The sequence below is a fragment of the Schistocerca piceifrons genome, chromosome 3 (genome assembly GCF_021461385.2).
Source record: "Schistocerca piceifrons isolate TAMUIC-IGC-003096 chromosome 3, iqSchPice1.1, whole genome shotgun sequence".
Taxonomy (NCBI): domain Eukaryota; kingdom Metazoa; phylum Arthropoda; class Insecta; order Orthoptera; family Acrididae; genus Schistocerca; species Schistocerca piceifrons.
Window position 1 is genome coordinate 88159803 of NC_060140.1, and position 25041 is coordinate 88184843.

Below are 25041 nucleotides of genomic sequence, written 5' to 3' on the forward strand. Positions count from 1 at the left end.
ACGCGCACTGTGCGGACCTGGCTCCTCCTGAGTCCCCAACCGACTGCACACTGACACGGCCTGGAAGAACCACGACGTCGCCCCAAAGATAGGACACAGTTACTACATAACGATAACCACCGCAGCTGCCACTAGTGGAGTGGCAAAGTTTGCGAAACCAAGTGGCGCCAATCAACACGAGAAGAAGACAAACAACTGCAACCGTGTCAAGTAAACGATACGGCCTGGCCACCAACAGAAGACAGATACCTGCAAACAGTACCAACACGAGCCGTAGCACGCATCACCTGGTTTCTCGCCGCTTGGAGCGGCGCTAGTGTCGCTCCACATGTCAAACTTCAACAAGTTTCAGCATGCATGTTAAATGCGAGTGAAATTCATAACACGACATTGAATCGCTGTCAAGCCACTTGGAGCACTGCAAGTTTATCAGTCCATCATCTCGCTCTCTTACTGGCCTATTACTAGTCTTCCATGTTTTAATATTTCTAAAATTTGAAGAACCTCTCTCACACCGGCCTGATTTAGCTTCACTGATCAGGATAGTAAAAACATGCGTATATTAAGGGAATTTTCATTGACAAAGCAGGATTATCACATTCACACCGTTCAATACTGTTCTGTCCTGATTAGATTAAGCTTAACGTAAATTCCATAAGGCAGTGAAGCAATTTCGAAGTCTCGGTGCGACGAAAATTGTGAGTCGATCTCCTGGAAACATTTGTAATAATTATTAACTTTCGGTGATCACATGGGTAAGACCGGAGATCTGCTGGTAAAACCGTGTTAGCCTATTTATTTGAAGTAACTGGATATCTTGAGCATTCAAAACGGCAGGTTCGTCCAGTGTAAATCAGACGTTCCCCACTGATCCCGTGCAACACAACGTAGTAAGCAGACAGTGTCAATAATAATAATCCGTTAAATAATACGCGAACACACTTACTTTAGTTTAGTTCATGTATTAAATTCCTTCTCATACAGAATCTCATCAGGATGGCGACTCGCTCAACAATACGTACATATATATCCTTCTTTTACGACTAATCGGCAAGAAGTTCCTATTCTTTTCATAAGAGAAAACATAGATAGCAGAGAAGCTATTCCATGGAGTAAATGGACGCTCCAAGGAATAATTGGGCTTGAAACTACTTTGCATTGATAATCGGTAAGATAAGAAGAGATATTTCGAGATATGTACTGAGTTATATAATTTATAAAATTTCTGAAAATATCGTGGAGAGACCGCTGCAAGAGACATTACAATGTTTATCTCGTTTCGTAGTTAACAGAAGCTGGTTTCATCACACTTCTCATGTGTATTGCACTCTTTGAATTGAATTGTAAATATGTTGCTCGTATTCTCACTCAGTTCTGCTCACATTCGTAACATTAGGCGGGTTAAATGATTTCATATTTGGTTTTGTTTCAAATAAAGCAGAAACTGGTTTCGTCACACTGTGGCCTGTGAAATTTGTGTATTGTTACTGCTTACGAATCTGTATGTGAACTGCGCGGTTTAAATGCTTGTTAATGATATTGTTTTTATTCTACCGTATTTTTGTTTGCATCTGTTTTTCGTACTTCCTCGCATTTATTGGGTAGCTCCATGTCATCAGGTTTTCACAGTGCTGTTATCCAACTTTATCACATCCTGTCACGGAGTGAGTGCCTATTTCTGCTTTGAGTGGTGTTGCCTCTTGCCACTGAGCGCCATGCTTCACAGTGCCTTGCAGAGTAATGACGTAGATGCAGATGAGCAGGCCCTATGTTTGGTAGTACTGGTGACTGCAGCATTCTTCCTTTGAAATGCTAAAAATTCGAAAGCAGTTAAGCAAGTGTTTTCTCACGTTGCTAACAGGTACTACAAACAGTAAATACGAGAGTATCAAAAACGAATGAGAACAAAAATAATGTTGAATACTTAAAATAATAAAGGAGTTTTGCTATTTGGGAAGCAAAACAGCTGATGATGGTCAAAGTGGAGAGTATATAAAATGTAGACTGGCAATGGCAAGGAAAGCGTTTCTGAAGCAGAAAAATTTGTTAACGTGGAGTAAAGATTTAAATGTCAGGAAGTCGTTTCTGAAAGTATTTGTATGGAGTGTAGCCATGTGTGGAAGTGAAGCATGGACGATAAATAGTTTGGACAAGAAGAGAATAAAAGCTTTCGAAATGTGGTGCTACAGAAGAGTGCTGAAGATTAGGTGGGTAGATCACATAACTAATGAGGAGGTATTGAAATGGTTCAAGTGGCTGTGAGCACTATGGGACTTAACTTCTGAGGTCATCAGTCCCCTAGAACTTACAACTACTTAAACCTAACTAACCTAAGGACATCACACACATCCATGCCTGAGGCAGGATTCGAACCTGCGACCTTAGCGGTCGCTGCGGTTCCAGACTGAAGCGCCTAGAAACGCTCGGCCACATCAGTCGTTTGTTAATTTATTTGGTATAAATCTCTCAATTAATGCCGATACTAATTCTTTGAATCCAAGCCACATCTGGTCTACACTTGCATCGTTAATTTGGAATGAATGGAGATTGTCTCTCAGGAAGGCGTCAAATGAATTTTTATCTGCTTTTTTGAATAGGTATTTTTTTCGCTTATCTTTGGAAGATTTGGGGATTGTGTGTGTGTGTGTGTGTCTGTGTGTGTGTGTGTGTGTGTGTGTGTGTGTTGTTGTCTTCAGTCCAGAGACTGGTTTGATGCAGCTCTCCATGTTACTCTATCCTGTGCAAGCTTCTTCATCTCCCAGTACCTACTGCAACCTACATCCTTCTGAATCTGCTTAGCGTATTCATCTCTTTGTGTCCCTCTACGATTTTACCCTCCACACTGCCCTCCAGTACTAAACTGGTGATCCCTTGATGCCTCAGAACATGTCCTACCAACCGATCCCTTCTTCTAGTCAAGGTGTGCCACAAATTTCTGTTCTCCCTAGTTCTATTCAATACCTCCTCATTAGTAATGTGATCTATCCATCTAATCTTCAGCATTCTTCTGTAGCACCACATTTCCAAAGCTTCTATTCCCTTCTTGTCCAAACTATTTATCGTCCACTTTTCACTTCCATAGATGGCCACACTCCATACAAATACTTTCAGAAACGACTTCCTGACACTTAAATCTACACTTGAGGTTAACAAATTTCTCTTCTTCAGAAACGCTTGCCTTGCCATTGCCCGTCTATATTTTATATCCTCTCTACTTCGGCGATCATCAGTTATTTTGCTCCCCAAATAGCAAAATTCATTTACGATATTCAGTCTTGCTACGACAGCCTTGTGTTCATTAATCCCTGTATCGGTTTTTATGCTCGTTATTAACTCAGGATTACTTATTGCTAAGAGGGCAAGCGTGTTTTCACAACTGTTTAACATTAGCGTCAGCTCATGAACTAACTGCTCGAAATAATTTTCAAAGAACGCGTTTGGCACAATTTCCGATGATATGTAATTTCGCCAACATATCGAGTGTAAATTAAAGTCACCACCAACTATTATCGTATGATAGGGGTACGTGTTTGAAATCAAACTCAAGTTTTCTTTGAACCATACAGCAACTGCTTCATCGGAGTTGGGAGGTCGGTAAAAGGATCCAATTATTATTTTATTCCGGTTGCCAACAATGACCTCTGCCCATATTAACTCACAGGAACTATCTACTTCAATTTCGCGACAAGATAAACTAATTCTAACAGCAACGTACACGCCACCGCCAACCGTGTTCAGCTTAACCTTTCGGAACACATAAAACATAAAAATTCCATCATTGTTTCGGAACATGAAATCCATGAATGGCTGCAAATGGTCTCCGAGTAGCCGAGCATAACAATTTACAGTCAGTGATCGGTTTAGCCGAACTAGAGTTCATTCCTTGTAAACACAGGCCACACCGTTATGGAGCCACCACCAGCTTGAACAACTGAGGTCCATAGCTTCATAAGGTCTGCGCCACACTCGAACCTTACCAGTAGGTTTTACCAACTGAAATCGCGAGTCATCTGCCTGGGCCACCATTTTTCCAGCCGTGTTGGGTCTAACCGATATGCTCACCAGCCCAGGAGAAGCGCTGCAGGCGTTGTCGTGCTCTTAGGAAAGGCAATCGGTCGGTCATCTGAGGCCATAGCCCATTAACGCCAAATTTCGACGCACTGTCCTAACAGATACGATCGTCGTACATCGGACATTGATTGATGCGTTTATTTCACACAGCGTTGCTTGTCTGTTAGCACGGACAACTGTACGCAAAAGCTGCCGCTCTTGGTCGTTAAGTGAAGGTCGTCACAAACTGCGTTTTCCTTGGTGAGAGGTTATGCCTGGCAATTGGCATTCTTGGCACATTCTTGACACTGTGGATCTCGGACTCGCCTAATGATTTCGGAAATGGGATTGTCCCATATATCTAGTTCCAAGTACCATGTTGCTGTTGTTGTTGTGGTCTTCAGTCCAGAGACTGGTTTGATGCAGCTCTCCATGCTACTCTATCCTGTGCAAGGTTCTTCATCTCCCAGTACCTACTGCAACCTACATCCTTCTGAATCTGTTTAGTGTATTCATCTCTTGATCTCCCTTTACGATTTTTATCCAACAAGCTGCCCTCCAATACTAAGTTAGTAATCCCTTGATGCCTCAGAATATGTCCTACCAAGCGATCCCTTCTTGTAGTCGAGTTGTGCCACAAATTTCTCTTCTCCCCAATTCTATACAATACCTCCTCATTAGTTATGAGATGTACCCATCTAATATTCAGCATTCTTCTGTAGCACCACATTTCGGACGCTTCTAATCTCTTCTTGTCTAAACTATTTGTCATCCATGCTCCACTTCCATACATGGCTACACTCCATACAAATTCTTTCAGAAAAGACTTCCTGATGCTTAAATCTATACTCAATGTTAACAAATTTCTCTTCTTCAGAAATGCTTTTTCTTGCCATTGCCAGTCTGTATTTTGAGTACTGTCTACTTCGACCACCATCAGTTATTTTGCTGCCCAATTAGCAAAACTCATTTACTACTTTAAGCGTATCATTTCCTAACGTAATTCCCTCAGCATCACCTGATTTAATTCGACTACATTCCGTTATCTTCGTTTTCCTTTTGTTGATGTTCATCTTATATCCTCAAAAAAATGGTTCAAATGGCTCTGAGCACTATGGGACTTAACTGCTGAGGTCATTAGTCCCCTAGAACTTAGAACTACTTAAACCTAACTAACCTAAGGACATCACACAAATCCATGCCCGAGGCAGGATTCGAGCCTGCGCCCGTAGCGGTCGCGCGGTTCCAGACTGTAGCGCCTAGAACCGCTCGGCCACTCTGGCCGGCTTTATATCCTCCTTTCAAGACACTGCCCGTTCCGTTCAGCTGCTCGTCCAGGTCATTTGCTGTCACTGACAGAATTACATTGTCATCGGCGAACCTCAAAGTTTTTATTTCTTCTCCATGGATTTTAATTCCTACTCCGAATTTTTCTCTTGTTTCCTTTACTACTTGCTCAGTATACAGATTGAATAACGTCGGGGATAGGCTACAACCCTGTCTCACTCCCTTCCCAACCACTACTTCCTTTTCATGCCTGTCGACTCTTATAACTGCCATCTGGTTTCTGTACAAATTGTAAATATCCTTTCGCTCCCTGTATTTTACCTCTGCCGCTTTCAGAACTTGAAAGAGTGTATTTCAGTCAACATTGTAAAAGCTTTCTCTAAGTCTACAAATGCAAGAAATGTAGGTTTGCCTTTCCTTAATCTATCTTCTAAGATAAGTCGTAGGGTCAGTATTGCCTCACGTGTTCCAATATTTCTACGGAATCCAAACTGATCTTCCCCGAGGTCGGCTTCCACCAGTTTTTCCATTCGTCTCTAAAGAATTCGTGTTAGTATTTTGCAGCCGTGACTTATTAAACTGATAGTCCGCTATTTTTCACATCTGTCAGCACCTGCTGTCTTTGGGATTGGAATTATTATATTCTTCTTGAAGTCTGGGGGTATTTCGCCTGTCTCATACATCTTGCTCACCAGATGGTAGATTTTTGTCATGATGGCTCTCCCAAGACTATCAGTAGTTCTAATGGAATGTTGTCTACTCCCGGGGCCTTGTTTCGACTCAGGTCTTTCAGTGTTCTGTCAAACTCTTCACGTAGAATCATATCCCCCCATTTCGTCTTCATCTACATCCTCTTCCATTTCTATAATATTGTCCTCAAGAACATCGCCTTTGTATAGACCCTCTATATACTCCTTCCACCTTTCTGCTTTCCCTTCTTTACTTACAACTGGGTTTCCATCTAAGCTCTTGATACTGATGCAAGTGGTTCTCTTTTTTCCAAAGGTCTCTTTAATTCTCCTGTAGGCAGTATCTATCTTACCCCTAGTGAGATAAGCCTCTACATTCTTACATTTGTTCTCTAGCCATCACTGCATAGCCATTTTTCATTTTCTGCAGATCTTATTTTTGAGACGTTTGTATTCCCCAAGTACCATACTATGTTCAAAGTCTGTTAATTCCTTTTGCGCTGCCATAATCACGTCGGAAACCTTTTCACACGAATCACCTGCGTGCAAATGACAGCCCCCCCCCCCCCCCCCCCACCGTCCCCCTATGCACTGACCTTTTATGCCTTGTATACGCGACACTACCGACATCCGTATATGCTTATACGGCTATCCCGTGACTTTTGTCACTCCTGTGTACCGTGATTTAAAGCTGATGAGTGTAACTGGCAACGAAATTTTGCCAGCGTTCGTTACAAGGGTGTTAAATCAACTTTCCCTTGTCAGTCCGAAGAATAATAAAACACTCAATGAGTCTCATTGATTTTCAAAAGGCCTTTGATTCCGTGAAACATAAAGTGCTCTGGCAGGTGTTGCGGAAGTATGGCATACCACAGAGGATCTTAAACATCATAAAAGATCTATATGATGGCTACAAATGTTGCGTACTCCACAAGGGAAATATGACAGAGCCCATAACAGTAACAACTGGAGCCCGCCAGGGTTGCATTTTATCACCAACACTTTTTCTACTTGTTCTAGATTCTGTCATGAGAAGAGTCACAGCAGGCAGGAGACGAGGAATCCAGTGGGGGATCCATGAACGTCTAGAGGATTTGTATTTTGCAGACGACATAGTTTTATTAGCTCAAAGGCTGACTGATATGCAAGCTAAATTAAACTTGCTGAAAGAAGAAGCAGAGACTGCTGGCCTCCAGATAAATACAGGCAAAACAAAGGAAATGAGAGTAAAGTCAGGGAACATGGAGGTGCCACTGTTAATAGGTGAGCAGCGGGTGGAGACTGTCAGCTCATTCCTGTATCTGGGTAGTATAGTGATGGAAGATGGTGGAGCTGGATATGACGTGAAAAACCGCATTAAGAAGGCAAATGTTGCCTTCATACAATATGGAAAAATAGAAATATCACGTACAAAACAAAAATGCGTATTTTTAATACAGATGTGAAGGCTGTCCTTCTGTACGCCAGTGAAAGCTTGAAAATGGATAAAAAGATAACATCCCAGTTACAAAGCTTCATAAATAGATGTCTTCGCCGCATCATGAATATCTGGTGGCCAGAATAACAACCCAAATACCGATAGAAGAGGGGTCTCCAAACTATGGCCCTCGGGCCGAAACCGGCCTGCGAGAGCTGGAAAACCAGCCCGCGTTAGCTGGCTGGACACCCCTGGTATCCGGCCCGCCAAATAGTTGAGGTGGTACCTAGACTGCCAACAATTGAGTTTCGAGGCTTATCGCGACCAATACACCGCGACATCGCCTCTGCTACTCGCTACAAGACTACATGACTAAACTTATTGTTGCGCCGCTGGAAATAACAATGCGTTGACATACTCTACCTCTGTTACGTCTTGCAGCAATAGTGTTGCTAAAAATGATTTTGAGTTTTCGTTAACTTTGCAGGACGCTTTCGTGAAGAATATGCAGCGACATACTTTTTTGTCGGCGAAATTCGCCAGAATAAAATACGCCAGAACTTCGGTCAGGTACGTCCACCAACCCCCCCCCCCCCTTCCATCCTGAACCATGGACCTTGCTGTTGGTGGGGAGGCTTGCGTGCCTCAGCGATACAGATAGCCGTACCCTAGGTGCAACCACAACGGAGGGGTATCTGTTGAGAGGCCAGATAAACGTGTGGTTCCTGAAGAGGGGCAGCAGCCTTTTCAGTAGTTGCAGGGCCAACAGTCTGGATGATTGACTGATCTGGCCTTGCAACACTAACCAAAACGGCCTTGCTGTGCTGGTACTGTCCCGAGGACATGCAGCTTTACTGTATGATTAAATGATGATGGCGTCCTCTTGGGTAAAATATTCCGGAGGTAAAATAGTCCCCCATTCGGATCTCCGGGCGGGGAATACTCAAGAGGACGTCGTTATCAGGAGAAAGAAAACTGGCGTTCTACGGATCGGAGCGTGGAATGTCAGATCCCTTAATCGGGCAGGTAGGTTAGAAAATTTAAAAAGGGAAATGGATAGGTTAAAGTCAGATATAGTGGAAATTAGTGAAGTTCGGGGGCAGCAGGGACAAGACGTCTGGTCAGGTGAACACAGGGTTATAAATACAAAATCAAATAGGGGTAATGCAGGAGTAGGTTTAATAATGAATAAAAAAAATAGGAGTACGGGTAAGCTACTACCAACAACATAGTAAACGCATTATTGTGGCCAAGATAGACACGAAGCCCATGCCTACTACAGTAGTACAAGTTTATATGCCAACTAGCTCTGCAGATGATGAAGAAATTGATTAAATGTACGTTGAGATAAAAGAAATTATTCAGGTAATGAAGGGAGATGAAAATTTAATAGTCATGGGTGACTGGAATTCGACAGTAGGAAAAGGGAGATAAGGAAACGTAGCGGGTGAATATGGATTGGGGGATGGAAATGAAAGAGGAAGCCGTCTCGTAGAGTTTTGCACAGAGCATAACTTAATCGTAGCTAACACTTGGTTCAAGAATCATAAAAGAAGGTTGTATACATCGAAGAATCCTGGAGATACTAGTTGGTCTCAGATAGATTATATAATGGTAAGACAAAGATTTAGGAACCAGGTTTTAAATTGTAAGACATTTCCAGGGGCAGATGTGGACTCTGATCACAATCTGTTGGTTATGAACTGTAGATTAAAATTGAAGAAACTGCAAAAAGGTGGGAATTTAAGGAGATGGGACCTGGATAAACTGACTATACCAGAGGCTGTACAGTAGAAAAAGAATGGGTAGCTCTGAGGGATGAAGTAGTGAAGGCAGCAGAGGACCAAGTAGGTAAAAAGACGAGGGCTAGTAGAAATCCTTGGGCAACAGAAGAAATATTGAATTTAATTGATGAAAGGAGAAAATATAAAAATGCAGTAAATGAAGCAGGCCAAAGGGAATACAAACGTCTCAAAAATGAGACCGACAGGAAGTGCAAAATGGCTAATCAGGGATGGCTAAAGGACAAATGTAAGGATGTAGTGGCTTATCTCACTAGGGGTAATATAGATACTGCCTACAGGAAAATTAAAGAGACCTTTGGAGAAAAGAGAACCACTTGCATCAGTATCAAGAGCTCAGATGGAAACCCAGTTGTAAGCAAAGAAGGGAAAGCAGAAAGGTGGAAGGAGTATATAGAGGGTCTATACAAAGGCGATGTACTTGAGGACAATATTATGGAAATGGAAGAGGATGAAGATTAAGATGAAATGGGAGATACGATACAGCGTGAAGAGTTTGACAAGGAAAGACCTGAGTGGAAACAAGGCCCCGGGAGAAGATAACATTGCATTGGAACTACTGATAGCCTTGGGAGAGCCAGCCCTGACAAAACTCTACCGGTGAGCAAGATATATGAGACAGGCGAAATAACCTCAGACTTCAAGAAGAATAGTTCCAATCCCAAAGAAAACAGGTGTTGACAGATGTTAAAATTAGCGAACTATCAGTGTAATAAGTCACAGCTGCAAAATACTAACATGAATTCTTTACAGACGAATGGAAAAACTGGTAGAGGCCGATCTCGGCGAAGATCAGTTTGGATTCCGCAGAAATATTGGAACACGTGAGGCAATACTGACCCTACGACGTATCTTAGGAAATAGATTAAGGAAAGGCAAACCTACATTTCAAGGATTTGTGGACTTAGAGAAAGCTTTTGACAATGTTGACTGGAATACTCTCTTACAAGTGCTAAAGGTGGCAGGGGTAAAATACAGGGAGCGAAAGGCTATTTACAAATTGTACAGAAACCAGATGGCAGTTATAAGAGTCGAGGGGTATGAAAGGGAATCAGTGGTTGGGAATGGAGTGAGGCAGGGTTGTAGCCTCTCCCGATGTTATTCAATCTGTATATTGAGCAAGCAGTAAAGGAAACAAAAGAAGAATTCGGAGTAGGTATTAAAATCAATGGAGAAGAAATAAAAACGTTGAAGTTCGCCGATGACATTGTAATTCTGTCAGAGACAGCAAAGGACTTGGAAGAGCAGTTGAACGGAATGGACAGTGTCTTGAAAGGAGGATATAAGGTGAACATCAACAAAAGCAAAGCGAGGATAATGGAATGTAGACGAATTAAGTCGGGTGATGCTGAGGGAATTAGATTAGTAAATGAGACACTTCAAGTAGTATAGGAGTTTTGCTATTTGGGGAGCAAAATAACTGATGATGGTCGAAGTAGAGAGGATATAAAATGTAGACTGGCAATGGCAAGGAAAGCGTTTCTGAAGAAGAGAAATTTGTTAACATCGAGTATAGATTTAAATGTCAGGAAGTCGTTTCTGAAATTATTTGTATGGAGTGTAGCCATGTATGGAAGTGAAACATGGACGATAAATAGTTTGGACAAGAAGAGATTAGAAGCTTTTGAAATGTGGTGCTACAGAAAAATGCTAATGATTAGATGGGTAGATCACATAACTAATAAGGAGGTATTCAATAGAATTGGGGAGAAGAGAAGTTTGTGGCACAACTTCACAAGAAGAAGGAACCGGTTGGTAGGACATGTTCTGAGGCATCAAGGGATCACAAATTTAGCATTGGAGGGCAGCGTGGAGGGTAAAAATAGTAGAGGGAGACCAAGAGATGAATACACTAAGCAGATTCAGAAGGGTGTAGGCTGCAGTAGGTACTGGGAGATGAAGAAGCTTGCACAGGATAGAGTAGCATGGAGAGCTGCATCAAACCAGTCTCAGGACTGAAGACAACAATAACAACGTCCGCCAATCAAAATTATGTAATTAAATAAAAATCATAGTTCGTTTCAGTGCTAGCTATTCCCACAACCTTAGATTTTTGCGATTTCATCTTTCCTTTAGCCTTACATTACGGTGATCATGGAGTACTAGGGTGCTTTAATCCCTCTAGGTAGATCTTGGCCCTTATGACTTCGCGGAGGAGTCAATGTGGCCCGCGGACTAAAAAGTTTGGAGACCCCTGCTATAGAAGACCAGATACGAAAGAGAAAGTGGGGTTGGTTGGGGCACACCTTGAGAAAATCAGATGGAGCTATCGAGAAAAAAGCATTAGAATGGAATCCCCAGGGAACGAGGAAGAGAGGAAGACCAAGGGGCACATGGAAGAGGACAGTGGAAGGGGAAGCAAAAAGAGTTGGCAAGACCTGGGCAGAATTGAGGCAAATAGCCAAAGACAGAGACGGACGGCGAATTCTCCTGGATGCCCTATGCCCCCAGAGGAGCCAAAGGAATTAAGTCAAGTCAGTGAGTCTCCCTGGCTTGAAGTGTGGCTACACGCTCGGTAAACGTCTCGGTTCAGAAGCGACAGTAAACAGCGCGCGCCAACTTGTAGTGATGCGGCTGCTAGCAGAGCCGATGCTGTGGAGACGAAGTGGAGCAGCGGCCCCGGCACGGCCCGCATCCATCCATCCATCCATTACAAATCACGGAGGGACCTCCGCCTCCACCTCCGCCTCCGCCTCCGCCCCTGCTCCGGCCTGGTGGGAGGCGGACGCGACTTGGGCGGCCATTGCTCGCGCTCGGACTCGCGCCACGCGCGACCCGATAGATGGCCATTACGGCCGGTCGCAGCTGCGGCGACACCCCGGATCGCCGACAAATTGCCTCCAACTTTGCCGCTGTGGCAGCGAGAGCGGGCGGCTACGGCCACAGAATGCGGGAAGAAAAGAGAGGAGAACGTCCTCCGAAAATGCCTCTCTGCAAGCCGGCAGGCGAGGGTCCATATTACTGAAGATTTCACCTGCAAACTTCGCGGGGAATTTCCGCTAGCAGTGGAGCGACGACAAAACTGCAGTTCCCTCCTTCTTGATCACACTTACTCCTCTGCTTTAGTCGTTAAACTTACACTCGTGAACGTACGGAGACTGTTCAGTAAGAAATGAAAAACAATTTTTATCTCTGCCAATTTTGGTTGAAAAACTGCAGAATTTTTTGTGGGACATCGTGGAATATTCCCGCTTCAGCCTCTAAAGTTTGACGATCTGTTACATGACGATAAATTTGAATTTAGGATAGGTAAATACACTAGAGAGATAGTTTTGATATTGCGGTTGATAATGCAGGCAAGACAGAAGAAAAATCAAGAAACTTCTATGGGATTTCTCGACTTGGGTAAAGCGTTCGACAATGTAAAATGGTGCAAAATGTTCGGAATTGAGCAAGCAGTAAAGGAAACAAAAGAAAAATTCGGAGTAGGTATTAAAATCCATGGAGAAGAAATAAAAACTTTAAGGTTCGCCGGTGACATTGTAATTCTGTTAGAGACAGCAAAGGACTTGGAAGAGCAGTTCAACGGATGGACAGTGTCTTGAAAGGAGGGTATAAGATGAACATCAACAAAAGCAAAACAAGGATAATGGAATGTACTCGAGTTAACTCGGTTGATGCTGAGGGAATTAGATTAGGAACTGAGACACTTAAAGTAGTAAAGGGGTTTTGCTATTTGGAGAGCAAAATAACTGATGATGGTCGAAGTAGAGAGAATAGAAAATGTAGACTGTCAATGGCAATGAAAGCGTTTCTGGAGAAGAGAAATTTGTTAAAATCGTGTATAGATTTAAGTGTCAGGATGTCGTTTCTGAAAGTAGTAGCCATGTATGGAAGTGAAACATGGACGATAAATAATTTGGACAAGAAGAGAATAGAAGCTTTCGAAAAGTGGTGCTACAGAAGAATGCTGAAGATTAGATGGGTAGATCGCATAACTTATGAGGAGGTATTGAAAAGAATTGGGGAGAAGAGGAGTTTGTGGCATAACTTGACTAGAAGAAGGGATCGGTTGGTAGGACATGTTCTAAAGCATCAAGGGATCACCAATTTAGTATTGGAGGGCAGCGTGGAGGGTAAAAATCGTAGAGGGAGACCAAGAGATGAATACACTGAGCAGATTCAGAAGGATGTAGGCTACAGTACGTACTGGGAGATGAAGAAGCTTGCACAGGATGGAGTAGCATGGAGAGCTGCAACAAACCAGTCTCAGGACTGAAGAGAAAAACAACAACAACAACACAACTGGTGATTATGAAGTAGATGAAGTTAAGGAACTCTCCTACCTAGGTAGCACCATAACCCATAACGAACGGAGGAAGGAGAACTTAAAAAAATAAATTGGCGCTGGCAAAAAGAGCATTCCTCGACATGAAAAAACTACTAGTATCAAACATACGTCTTAATTTGAAGAAGAAATTTCTGCCGATTCACGTTTCTAGCACGAGCATGGCAGTGAGAAATGGACTGTCGAAAAATTGGAACAGAACACAACAGTAGCAGTTGAGATGTGGTTCTACAGGGGAGTGTTCAAATTTAGGTGGACTGATTCGGTAAGGAATGAGGAGGTTCTCCGCAGAATCGGCGAGGAAAGGAACAGATGCAAATCCCTGATGAGAGGAAGGGACAGGATGATGGGATGTCGTTAAGATATCAGGAAATAACTTCCATGTTACTACAGGGGGTTGAAGAAGGTAAAAACTGTAGAGGAAGACAGAGATTACGATAAAGGCAGCAAATAATTGCGGACGTAGATTGCATTTGCTGCTGTGAGATGGAAAGGTTGACATAGGAGAGGCTGCGTCAAATCAGTCACTAGACTAATGACTCAAAAAAAAAAAAAAATTTTCATGAAATTTCGTTAAGTGCGATATGTGGCAACGCTATACGTGAAGGAACTTGCCCCCCTTCTTGCTGCGGTGTACCGTAGAAGAACGCAGCGTTCCAAAAGATTGGAAAAGGGCACAGGCCATCCTCGTTTTCAAGAAGGGACGTTGACCAGATGTGCAGAACTGTAGACCCATATCCTTAACGTCGATCGGTTGTAGAATTTTTGAACACGTATTATGATCGAGTATAACGACTTTTCTGGAGACTAGAAATCTACTCTGTAGGAATAAGCACGGGTTTCGAAAAAGACGATCGTGTAAAACCCAGCTCGCGCTATTCGTCCACGAAACTCAGAGGGCCATAGACACTGGTTCACAGGTAGATGCCGTGTTTCTTGACTTCCGCAAGGCGTTCGATACAGTTCCTCACAGTCGTTTAAAGAACAAAGTAAGAGCATATAGACTATCAGACCAATTGTGTGATTGGATTGAAGAGTTCCTAGATAACAGAACGCAGCATGTCGTTCTCAATGGAGAGAAATCTCCCGAAGTAAGAGTGATTTCAGGTGTGCTGCAGGGGAGTATCGTACGACCGTTGTTATTCACAATATATATAAATGACCTTGTGGATAACTTCGAAAGCTCACTGAGGCTTTTTGCAGATGATTCTGTAGTATGTCGAGAGGTTGTAACAATGGAAAATTGTACTGAATTGCAGTGATCCTTTATCATTTAGCTACAATATAGCAGGTCAGCAACTGGAAGCAGTTCCATAAATTATATGGGAGTAGGCATTAGGAATGATTTAAAATGGAATGACCATATAAAATTAATCGTCGGTAAAGCAGATGTCAGACTGAGATTCATTGGAATAATCCTAAGGAAATGCAGTCCGAAAACAGAGGAAGTAGGTTACAGTACACTTGTTCGCCCACTGCTTGAATACTGCTTACCAGTGTGGGATCCGTACCAGATAGGGTTGATAGAAGAGATAGAGAAGATCCGACGTAGAGCAGCGCGCTTCGTTACAGGATCATTTAGAAATCGCGAAAGCGTTAAGGAGATGATAGATAAATTCCAGTGGAAGACTCTGCAAGAGAGACGCTCAGTATCTCGGTACGGGCTTTTGTTGCAGTTTTGCGAACATACCTTCACCGGGGAGTCAAGCAGTATATTGCTCCCTCCTACGTATATCTCCCGAAGAGACCATGGGGACAAAATCAGAGAGATTACAGCCCACACAGAGGTATACCGACAATCTTTCTTTCCACGAAGTATACGATACTGGAATAAAAGGAAGAACCGATAGAGGTACTCAAGGTACCCTCCGCCACACACCGTCAGGTGGCTTGCGGAGCATAGATGTAGATGTAGATGTACACGTAGCTTTCGAAATGCTGTCTGTGACGGAGGTGCGTTCTAAGCACAGAGCTGTCATCGAGTCTCTTCTGGAAGAAAACCAGAGCATCGCAGATATTCACAGGCACTTGTGGAGTGTCTACGCAGACTTGGCAATGAACAAAAGCCCGTTGAATCGTTGGGCGTGGTGTCCGTCATCATTGTCACGAGGTCGCGCGATACTGTCCGACCCTCCACGTGCCGGCTGGCCGCACAAAGTTGCTACCCGTGCAGTGTTGGAACTTGCGGACATCCTGATTCGAGGTGATCAACGGATCACAATCAAACACCTCGGTGCACAACTGGACGTCTGTTGGTAGAAGTGTGAGCCTCCTGGGTTCCTCGCCACCTGACAGAAGAGCATAAAGAGCAATGAAAGACGCGCTCCGCACGGAATTTACGTGGATGGTGGGGAGATTACTGATGCAGCAAGACGTTGGCTCCGACATCGACCAGTATAGTGGTATCGTGAGGGCATATGGGCCCGTCTAGTAAGGTGGCGTCAGACCGTCGAATAGAACGGAGATTGTGTTGAATAATATTGTTTTGTAGCCAGAATAGTGGGGAATGCTGTTCATTTTTGGAACCAGCTTAGAGACAGAAGTGATGACACTTCCTGCAGGACCTGACCATCATTTTGCAGGACAACGCTCACGCGCGTACAGTGCAAGCTGTTACTGATTTGTTTGACTGATGGGGCTGCTAAGTGCTATACCACCTACTGCACTACCCTGACTTAAGCCCTCGTGAGTTCAACTAGATTTCTAAACTGAAGGAAACAGTTCACCGCATTCGCTTGAGAACTGCTACAAATTCGTCGGGCAATACATAGCGCCGCTCGAATTGTCAACACAACTGGCACTGCTAAGAGTGTCCTGCGATTTCCACATCGCTGGCAACGGGTTATACACAATGGTGGTGACTACTATGAAGGTCAGTAAAACTTTGAAACAAGTATCTATTTTGTACGAGCTGTAAATAAATAGTTGCCGCTATTAAAGTTCCATCCCTCGTATATACTGCGTTGCATCATATTAAACAAAACATTGCACGAAATTTTAAAGATTTTGCAGGCGTGAAAGCACATTCCGTGTGATTGATTTTACCTCACAAAATGCAGCGGATGAAATGTAGATAGCCGGCCGGTGTGGCCGAGCGGTTCTAGGCGCTCCAGCCTGGAACCGCGCGTCCGCTACGGTCGCAGGTTCGAATCCTGCCTCGGGTTGGGTGGGTGTGTGATGTCCCTAGGTTAGTTAGGTTTAAGTAGTTCTAAGTTCTAGGGGACTGATGACCTCAGATGTTAAGTGCCATAGTGCTCAGAGCCATTGAACCATTTTGTGAAATGAAGACAAGAGATCGAAAATTTATTTAAAATTGGGAGCAGAACGAAATCTCACTTCGTTCCAGAGGTTTTGGGTTTTATATCCGACGTACGGTCCCGCACAACTCTTCCAGTTCCGTCCATTCGGACTTGCATGTTGCTGTGAAGTACTTATCATTCGATTTTAGGAAAATTGCTAGGAGGTACCAAAAAATCCGGAATTATTTTTTAAAAGCCATATATTTTTAAAGTTCGCAGCTCGTGGTCTTGCGGTAGCGTTCTCGTTTCCCGCGCACGGGGTCCTGGGTTGGACTCCCGGCGGGGTAAGGGGTTTTTCCTGCCTCAAGATGACTGAGTGTTGTTGTGTCGTCATCATCATCATCATTCATCCCCATTACGATCGGAGTAAGGCAACGGCAAACCATCTCTACTACGACATTGCCTAGTACAGCGCTGCGGGTCTTCCGCATCGTGCCTTACGCTCCTCGGAGTATGGGACATCATATTTTCAAATTATTTACACAACAACCGTATCCCCTTCAAAATACTCTCCATTTCAATTAATACATTTGTACCACTGATGCTTCCAGCGTTCGAAACATGTTTTATAGTCATCTGTAGAAATGGCTGATAGCTCTTCCCCGCTTTTTTTCTTGACTTCTTCAGTGTTGTCAACTAGATGTCCTTTCATGCCCCTTTTCATGCGTGCAAATAAGGAAAAAGCATACGGAGCCAGGTCAGACGAGGAAGGTGCATGGGGCAGTGAAACCGTGACTTTTAAGCCAAAAACTGTCTAACAGAAATGGCTACCTATGCAGGCGCTTTGTCTTACAAGGGGAGGCCGCCAATTGTGAAACTCATATTCGATTCATACTGTGCATAATAAAAGCCCATGGCCAGAGGCGTAATGTGGCAAAGCACCAAGATGCACTTCTCAGCCGTTGTCGAGAAAATCGACAGTCAAAAGAAACCGTTGCGGTGAAATACTCTCTACGATTGGTAATTTTCTACAACGTCGTGGCGCAGCGGTAAGCGCTCGGGTTTGTAATCCGAAGATCGCCGGATAGAATCCCGCGCCATGTAACCTTTTTTTTTTTTTTTAGTAATTCAAATGTGTGTGTATATATTTTTTAGTATTTGTTTTTTGTAATTCAAATATATATATATATATATATATATATATATATATATATATATATATATAATTCCCGGCAATCACTTGCAACAATTATGTATATGATAAGTTGTTGAAAGTCGTTTGTCGTGGAAAAACTGGCGACTTCGAACATCATTATGTTTTCCACAAACAAAGTTGTATTTCACAAATGTTATTATTTGTCTTCATAATGTTAACCACGTATAGTTAACGGAAGACGTAGAGACGATATTCCGAAACGAATACGTATAGCGTAAGTCAAACGTTCGAATTAGAATAGAGACCCCACGAGCACAAATTTGCCGTGGCGGGTATGAAATATAAACTCCGTTACTCGCTCGTTACACTCGAAGGACAGATGTTGAATGGGCCGAAACGAGTCGCCGCATAACAGCGTAGTTACCTGCTAGCTTCGAAAGAAGGTAGATGCGGTCCCTATCGCAACTTATAACATCGTCGAAAATCAGTGCGGACGGGAGAGCTTTGGTACAACCTGTTAAAAAAACGTAAAACTGGAGGCGGTACAATTGGAGAGCGATCCGCCTTCACCAACATGCATAAGCAATTCATTAATAGTTATATATATATATATATATATATATATATATATATATATATATAAAAATTACAAAAAACTAATAATAAAAAAAATTGCATGGCGTGAGACTAACCCGAGCGCTTACCACTGCGCCACGACGCTGTAGAAGATTATTAATAGTAGAGAGTATTTCACCGCAACGGTTTCTTTTAACTGTCGATTTTCTCGACATCGGCTGAGAAGTGCATCTTGGTGCTTTGCCACATTACACCTCTGGCCATGAGCTTTTATTATGCGCAGTATGAATCGAATCTGAATTTCACAATTGGCGGCCTCCCCTTGTTAGTGGAAGAACTAGTCCCCTCTCTGCCACAAATCTGGTCTTTTTTGACGAACACTGTTGCACAATTTTCTTAAAACTTCCTAATAAAAGGTTTGACTGACTGTCTGCCATGTGGGAAGAAACCCTGAATGAACTACGACCGTGGCATCAAAAAAGCAAATCAGCATTGTTTTGATGTTTGATTTGACTTGACGATATTTTTTGGACTGGGTGACGATGACGTCTTCCATTGGCTTGACTGTTTCTTTGTTTCTCGATCGTAACCGTAGCACCATGACGCATCACCAGTAATGACCTTTGACAGACTTTGTTGATCAATTTCAAGCTGTTGTTTCAAAGCACGACATGTTTCAACTAGACGTTCGTTTTGATTGCCAATCAGAACCCAAGGAAAAACCTTGGCACCAACCCTTTTCATTTCCAAATCTTCCGTTAAAATTCACCGAACCGAGATAACCCACTGATCTTTCACAGTTTGAAACATCCCCTTAGAAAAATTTTATATATGACAGCGCTGGAAAACCTCTACGTTATTTGAATTTCAAACAGCTGAGCAAAACTGAACGTACTCAAAAAAAATGGTTGAAATGGCTCTGACCACTATGGAACTTAACATCTGAGGTCATCAGTCCCCTAGAACTTAGAACTACATAACCCTAACTAACCTAAGGACATCACACACATCCATGCCCGAAGCAGGATTCGAACCTGGGACCGTAGCAGTCGCGCGGTTCCGGACTGAAAAGCCTAGAACCGCTCAGCCACCGCGGCCGGCGAACGTACTCAGACATTTCTCTCTTTATTCTGATCATCACACAATATTTTTTTAGCACAACGCAATCTGACTTTCAATAATCCCTACAAAAGAATGGCCCTGACTAAAAATAACCTGGGGTAATTCATCAAGCCAAGCTAAAGTTTTCCGGGCACAAAAACGTGCAGTAAGAATTATATGTGGTGTGAACTCAAGAACATCCTGCAGAAGCCTGTTTAGGGAACTAGGGATACTAACTACAGCTTCCCAATATATTTATTCCTTAATGAAATTTGTCATTAAAAATATATCACTTTTTCAAACCAATAGCTCAATTCATGGAATCAATACTAGAAATAAGAATAATCTTCACAAGGATTTAAAGTCACTTAGTCTTGTACAAAAAGGTGTGCATTATTCTGGAACACACATTTTCAATAACTTGCCAGCAGCCATAAAAAGCTTAACAACCAATGAAATTCAGTTTAAGAGAAGCCTAAAGGATTTATTGGTGGCCAACTCCTTCTACTCCATTGATGAATTTCTGAGGAAAACCAACTGATTTGTATATAAGTACAACATATCTTCTGCACAATTTCAGTGCAGTAATGTGTTCACTGAAAATTTGTGTGTGTGTGTGTGTGTGTGTGTGTGTGTGTGTGTGTGTGTGTGTAAGTATAATCTAACTTCTGCACCATTTCAGTGCAGTAATGTGTTCATTGTAAATAAGTATTACAGTAGTTGTATTACATGTTTCTTACCTTATAAATAAATAAAAAACTTTTTTATTTTAAATTCAGTGCAATAGTATTTGTAAAATGACTCTTAGTGTTCATTAAAAAATGACGATCATTCCACTTGGGACCTGTGGAATGGTACATTAGCTTATTTGTTTTAGTTTAAATATTTGTCATGTATTGTTGTTTTTCTGACATGTTCCACATCCTGGAGGACCTCCTCACTACGGATCAATTGGAATGAAAGTAAATCTAATCTAATCTAATCTAATCTAATACCTGTCATGAATCACTTATCTCATAAAAATCTTCGTAACTCGAACTACTGCAATACAGCGAGCGTCAATAATGCCAGCTAAATAAAAGATTCTAACTACTGATAGGCATAGTTAGCAAATGAAAGATTTTGATAGTGAACAAACAATGTATTTACCTTAATAATGTTCAAAAGTCATCATTTATATATCAGTTCATGACATCCAATATTACAAATTTACTCTTTCTGGTGGACACACGTCCAGATCGTCCGCTCTCCAAATTCTGCCCTCTCTCTCCCCACGTCCACCACTGCTGGCGGCTCACCTCCAACTGCACAACGCTACACGCTGTTCACATCCAACTGCCCAACACTACAATAGCAATATTCCAACAATGCAGATCAGCCACAGACCGCACACAGCACAGTCAGTGATTTTCATACAGAGCGCTATGTGGCGTTACCAACATAAAAACGTAAACAGCCTACTTACAAGTTGATCAATTGTCTGTCAACGGTCTGTGAGCACAAGCTCTCCAATTTTTTCAGTATTTTCGTCGATTCGAGCAGTTGATGGACGTAAAGAACGAGGTTTATCATCAATCGAATTTTAAATCCTGCAAACAACTCGTACACTTGAGTTTTTCCCATAGCGTCATCTTGGTAAGTTATTTTGAACGTTAAAAGAATTACAGCAGCATTTTTAGCGAGTAGAAAAAAAAAATTCACAACTTCACATTGTTCACTTAAACTTGCCGACATAAAACCGAAACAAGAACAAAACAACTCTAGCAAAAACAATCACTGCAGATGAACAGAACAAGCCAGGTCTACAACACAGGCGGCATCACTGAACTGGCAATGAGTTGCTCTCTAGACGTCTAGCGGTAGAAAAGCGTACTACACAAGCTCTGCCCACGGCAAAGTTATTCTGGTTTTTTTTTTTTTTTTTTTTTGGTACCTCTTGAAAAAATTAGATTTTTGCACATGTTATAGTCTGATATCTTCTCTCGATAAAGGATAATATATTTTCGTTATTTGCCATAGTTACTGCGCTGCATGAAATTAAGTAAAACAGTGCGCGAAATTTTAAAGATTTTGCAGAGATGAAACCGCATTTCAGAGACTTCGAGCATGTGCGGCAGTTCAGGACGCATACAGACGTCTATAGCATTATAAGAAAAACCTAAAGGGCTCACTTATACACGTCGTCAGCACCTGGGGAATGGCGTGGAAGGACATGTACACACACATACACAGTGAAAGCGTTAAATACCCAATGGCAATTCATAGCATCACGCAATGTGCTAGGCTCATATGAGGATGACAAATGCAATTTGGCAAGGGTGATTCTCTTCGGAACCCCCACACATGGATACGCCTATCGCGGAGCTGTACACAGAAAAGGAAATCGTCTCAAAAACCAACATGTTGCCACACTTATATCAATGTTACTTATTTTTATTTACAAGTAAAGCTCCGTAGGACGAAATTGAGGAGCAAATCTCGAAGGTCAAGGAACGTGTCAGTACATGAAATTACACCGTAAAAATAATAACGGATAAAAATAAAATGTTTGTGAACCGAAAAAAAGTAAATCTATAAGTTTAAGTAAACGCAATCAGGAATACAATATAAGAATCAGCTCAATTTTTCACGGAACTCCTCAACAGAATAGGAGTGACCCATGAGGAAAGTCTTCAATTTATATTTGCTATCGCATGGATTATTGCTAAGATTTTTTAATTCTTGTGATAGATAATTTAAAATGGATGCAGCAGTATACTGCACACTTTTCTGCACGAGAGTTAAGGAAGTCCGATCCAAATGGGGTTTGATTTCTGCCGAGTATTAACTGAGCGAAAGCTGCTTATTCTTGGAAATAAGCTGATATTGTTAAGAGGAAATGACAGTAAAGAATATACATACTGAGAGGCCAATGTCAAAATACCCACACTAGTGAACAGGGGTCGACAAGAGGTTCGCGAACTTACACCACTTATTGCTCGAAACGCCCGTTTCTGAGCCAAAAATATCCTCTTAAAAGGGGAAGAGTTACCTCAAAATATAATACCATAGGACATAAGCGAATGAAAATAAGGAAAGTAGACTAATTTTCGTGTCGAACGATAACTTACTTCAGATCCGTTCGAATAGTAAAAATGGTTGCATTAGGTCTTTGAACAAGATCCTGAATGTAGGCTTTCCCCGGCAGTTTACTATCTATCTGAACACCTAGAATTTAGAACTGTTCAGCCATTCTGAGAAATTAAAACGTCGGATTTTGCTGAATTGTGTGTTACAAACTGTAAAAACTGAGTCTTACTGTGATTTTCCGTCAGTTTATTTTTTACAAGCCATGGCATAATTTCATGAACTGCACTATTTTAAACCGAGCATATGATACAAACAATATCCTTTACTACCAAGCTACCAACAACAGCAAACGGAAGTATTTTAGTTGCCTGTAATACTAGAGGGGATATCATTTACATAAATAAGGAACAGGAGTGGTCCCAACACTGATCCCTAGGGCACTCCCCATTTGCCAGTACCGCACCCAGACTCCACATCACAGCCATCCTCAACACTGTGAACAATGGCCTTTTGCTGTCTGTTGCTAAAGTAAGAGGTGAACCAATTGTGAGCTACTCCCCATATTCCGTAATGTTCCAGCTTCTGGAGCAATATTTTGTGATCAACACAATCAAAGGCCTTAGTTAAATAAAAAATACACCTAGCGTTCGAAACCCTTTGTTTAACCTATCCAGTACCCCACAGAGAAAAGAAAATGTAGCATTTTCAGTTGTTAAACGACTTCTAAAGCCGAACTGTACATTTGATAGCAAATTGTGTGATATAAAATGATCAATTATCCTTACAAATACAGCCTTTTCAATAATTTTAGCAAACACTGATGGCATAGAAATAGGTCTAAAATTGTAAACATCATCTATTTCTCCCTTTTCATAATGCGGCTTTACTACTGAGCACTTTAATTGTTCAGGAAACCAACCATTCCTAAAGGAAAAATTACAAATATGGCTAAATACAGGGCTAACACGTGCAGCACAGTACTTCAATATTCTGCTAGGCACTCCATCATATCCATGAAACTCCTTAGTCTTCAGTGATTTAATTATTGATTCAATTTCCCCCTTGTGTGTGTCACAGAAGGGTATTTCAGACCTCAATCTTGGAAAGGCATTTCCTAAGATAGTTATATGATTCTCTGTAGAAACTAAATTTTTATTTTATTCACCAGCAATGCTCAGAAAATGAATGTTAAGTAGCGTACATACATCTGATTTATCAATAACATAAATATTTTTACTACGTACTGACTTTATATAACGGACCTTGTGCTGCTGATTAGGCCCTTCCTTCACAACTGACAATTGTTTTAATTTTACCCTGTAAATTAATTATTCTATTTGCATACCACATACTCTTTGCCTTTCTAATAACATTTTAAGCACCTTACAGTACTGTTTGTAATGGGCTACTGCAGCTTGATTTTGACTACTTTAACATTTTCATGTTATTCCCACTTTGTTGTACATGATATCCTTATCCCACTAGCCAGCCGCCCAGGCTGTCTTTTACTGCTAGTACCCCGTTTAGAATGTTCTAATGGAAAGCAGCTCCCAAAGAGCATGAGAAATGTGTTAAGGAAAGCATTCTATTTATCATCTATATTATCAGCACTATAAACATCCTGCCACTCTTGTTCCTTGATGACGTTTAAGAAACTGTCTATTGCCATTGGATTAACTTTGCTATGTAGTTTATAATTATATGTGACATTTGTTTGAGTACAAAAGCCTTTTATTGTTAAAATTTGTGCGTCATGATCTGAAAGGCCATTCATCCTTTTACTTACAGAATGTCCATCTAGTAATAAAGAATGAATAAAAATATTGTCTATGGCTGTGTACTGTTCCCCTGCACCATGGTTGGAAAAAAACACAGACTGCGTCAGATCATATGAATTTAGGAGATCTAGCAACAACCTTTCTCTTGCACAGTAATATACAACATTAATATTGAAGTCACCACATATAACAAATTTCTGTTACTTCTGTTGTGGCGTATCCACAATCGCCGGAACGAAGAGGAAAGACGCAAGAGCGACACCTGCAAGAAGTGAATATAAGCGCCACTCCTGCTAGCCTTGGCTGGAGATTACTGGAACGTATTTGCAGAGCATGTTACAAGAACAGCTAGCTGTGATCTTTATCAACAGCTTGTACGGACTTTGTCTATAGCGACGAACATAATTGTTTGCATGTCGCCCATCGGTTGCGACTACTACTTGTAAATCCCAAAGTTAAGTGTTGTTGAATCTGCTTTATAGAAATAAAACTACTAGTGTTATTTACTTGAGCTGTTATGTAGCACTCCAAGAATGCAGTATGCCTTAGGCACACTACACGAGATGAGTGGGCGATATCTAACGACTTT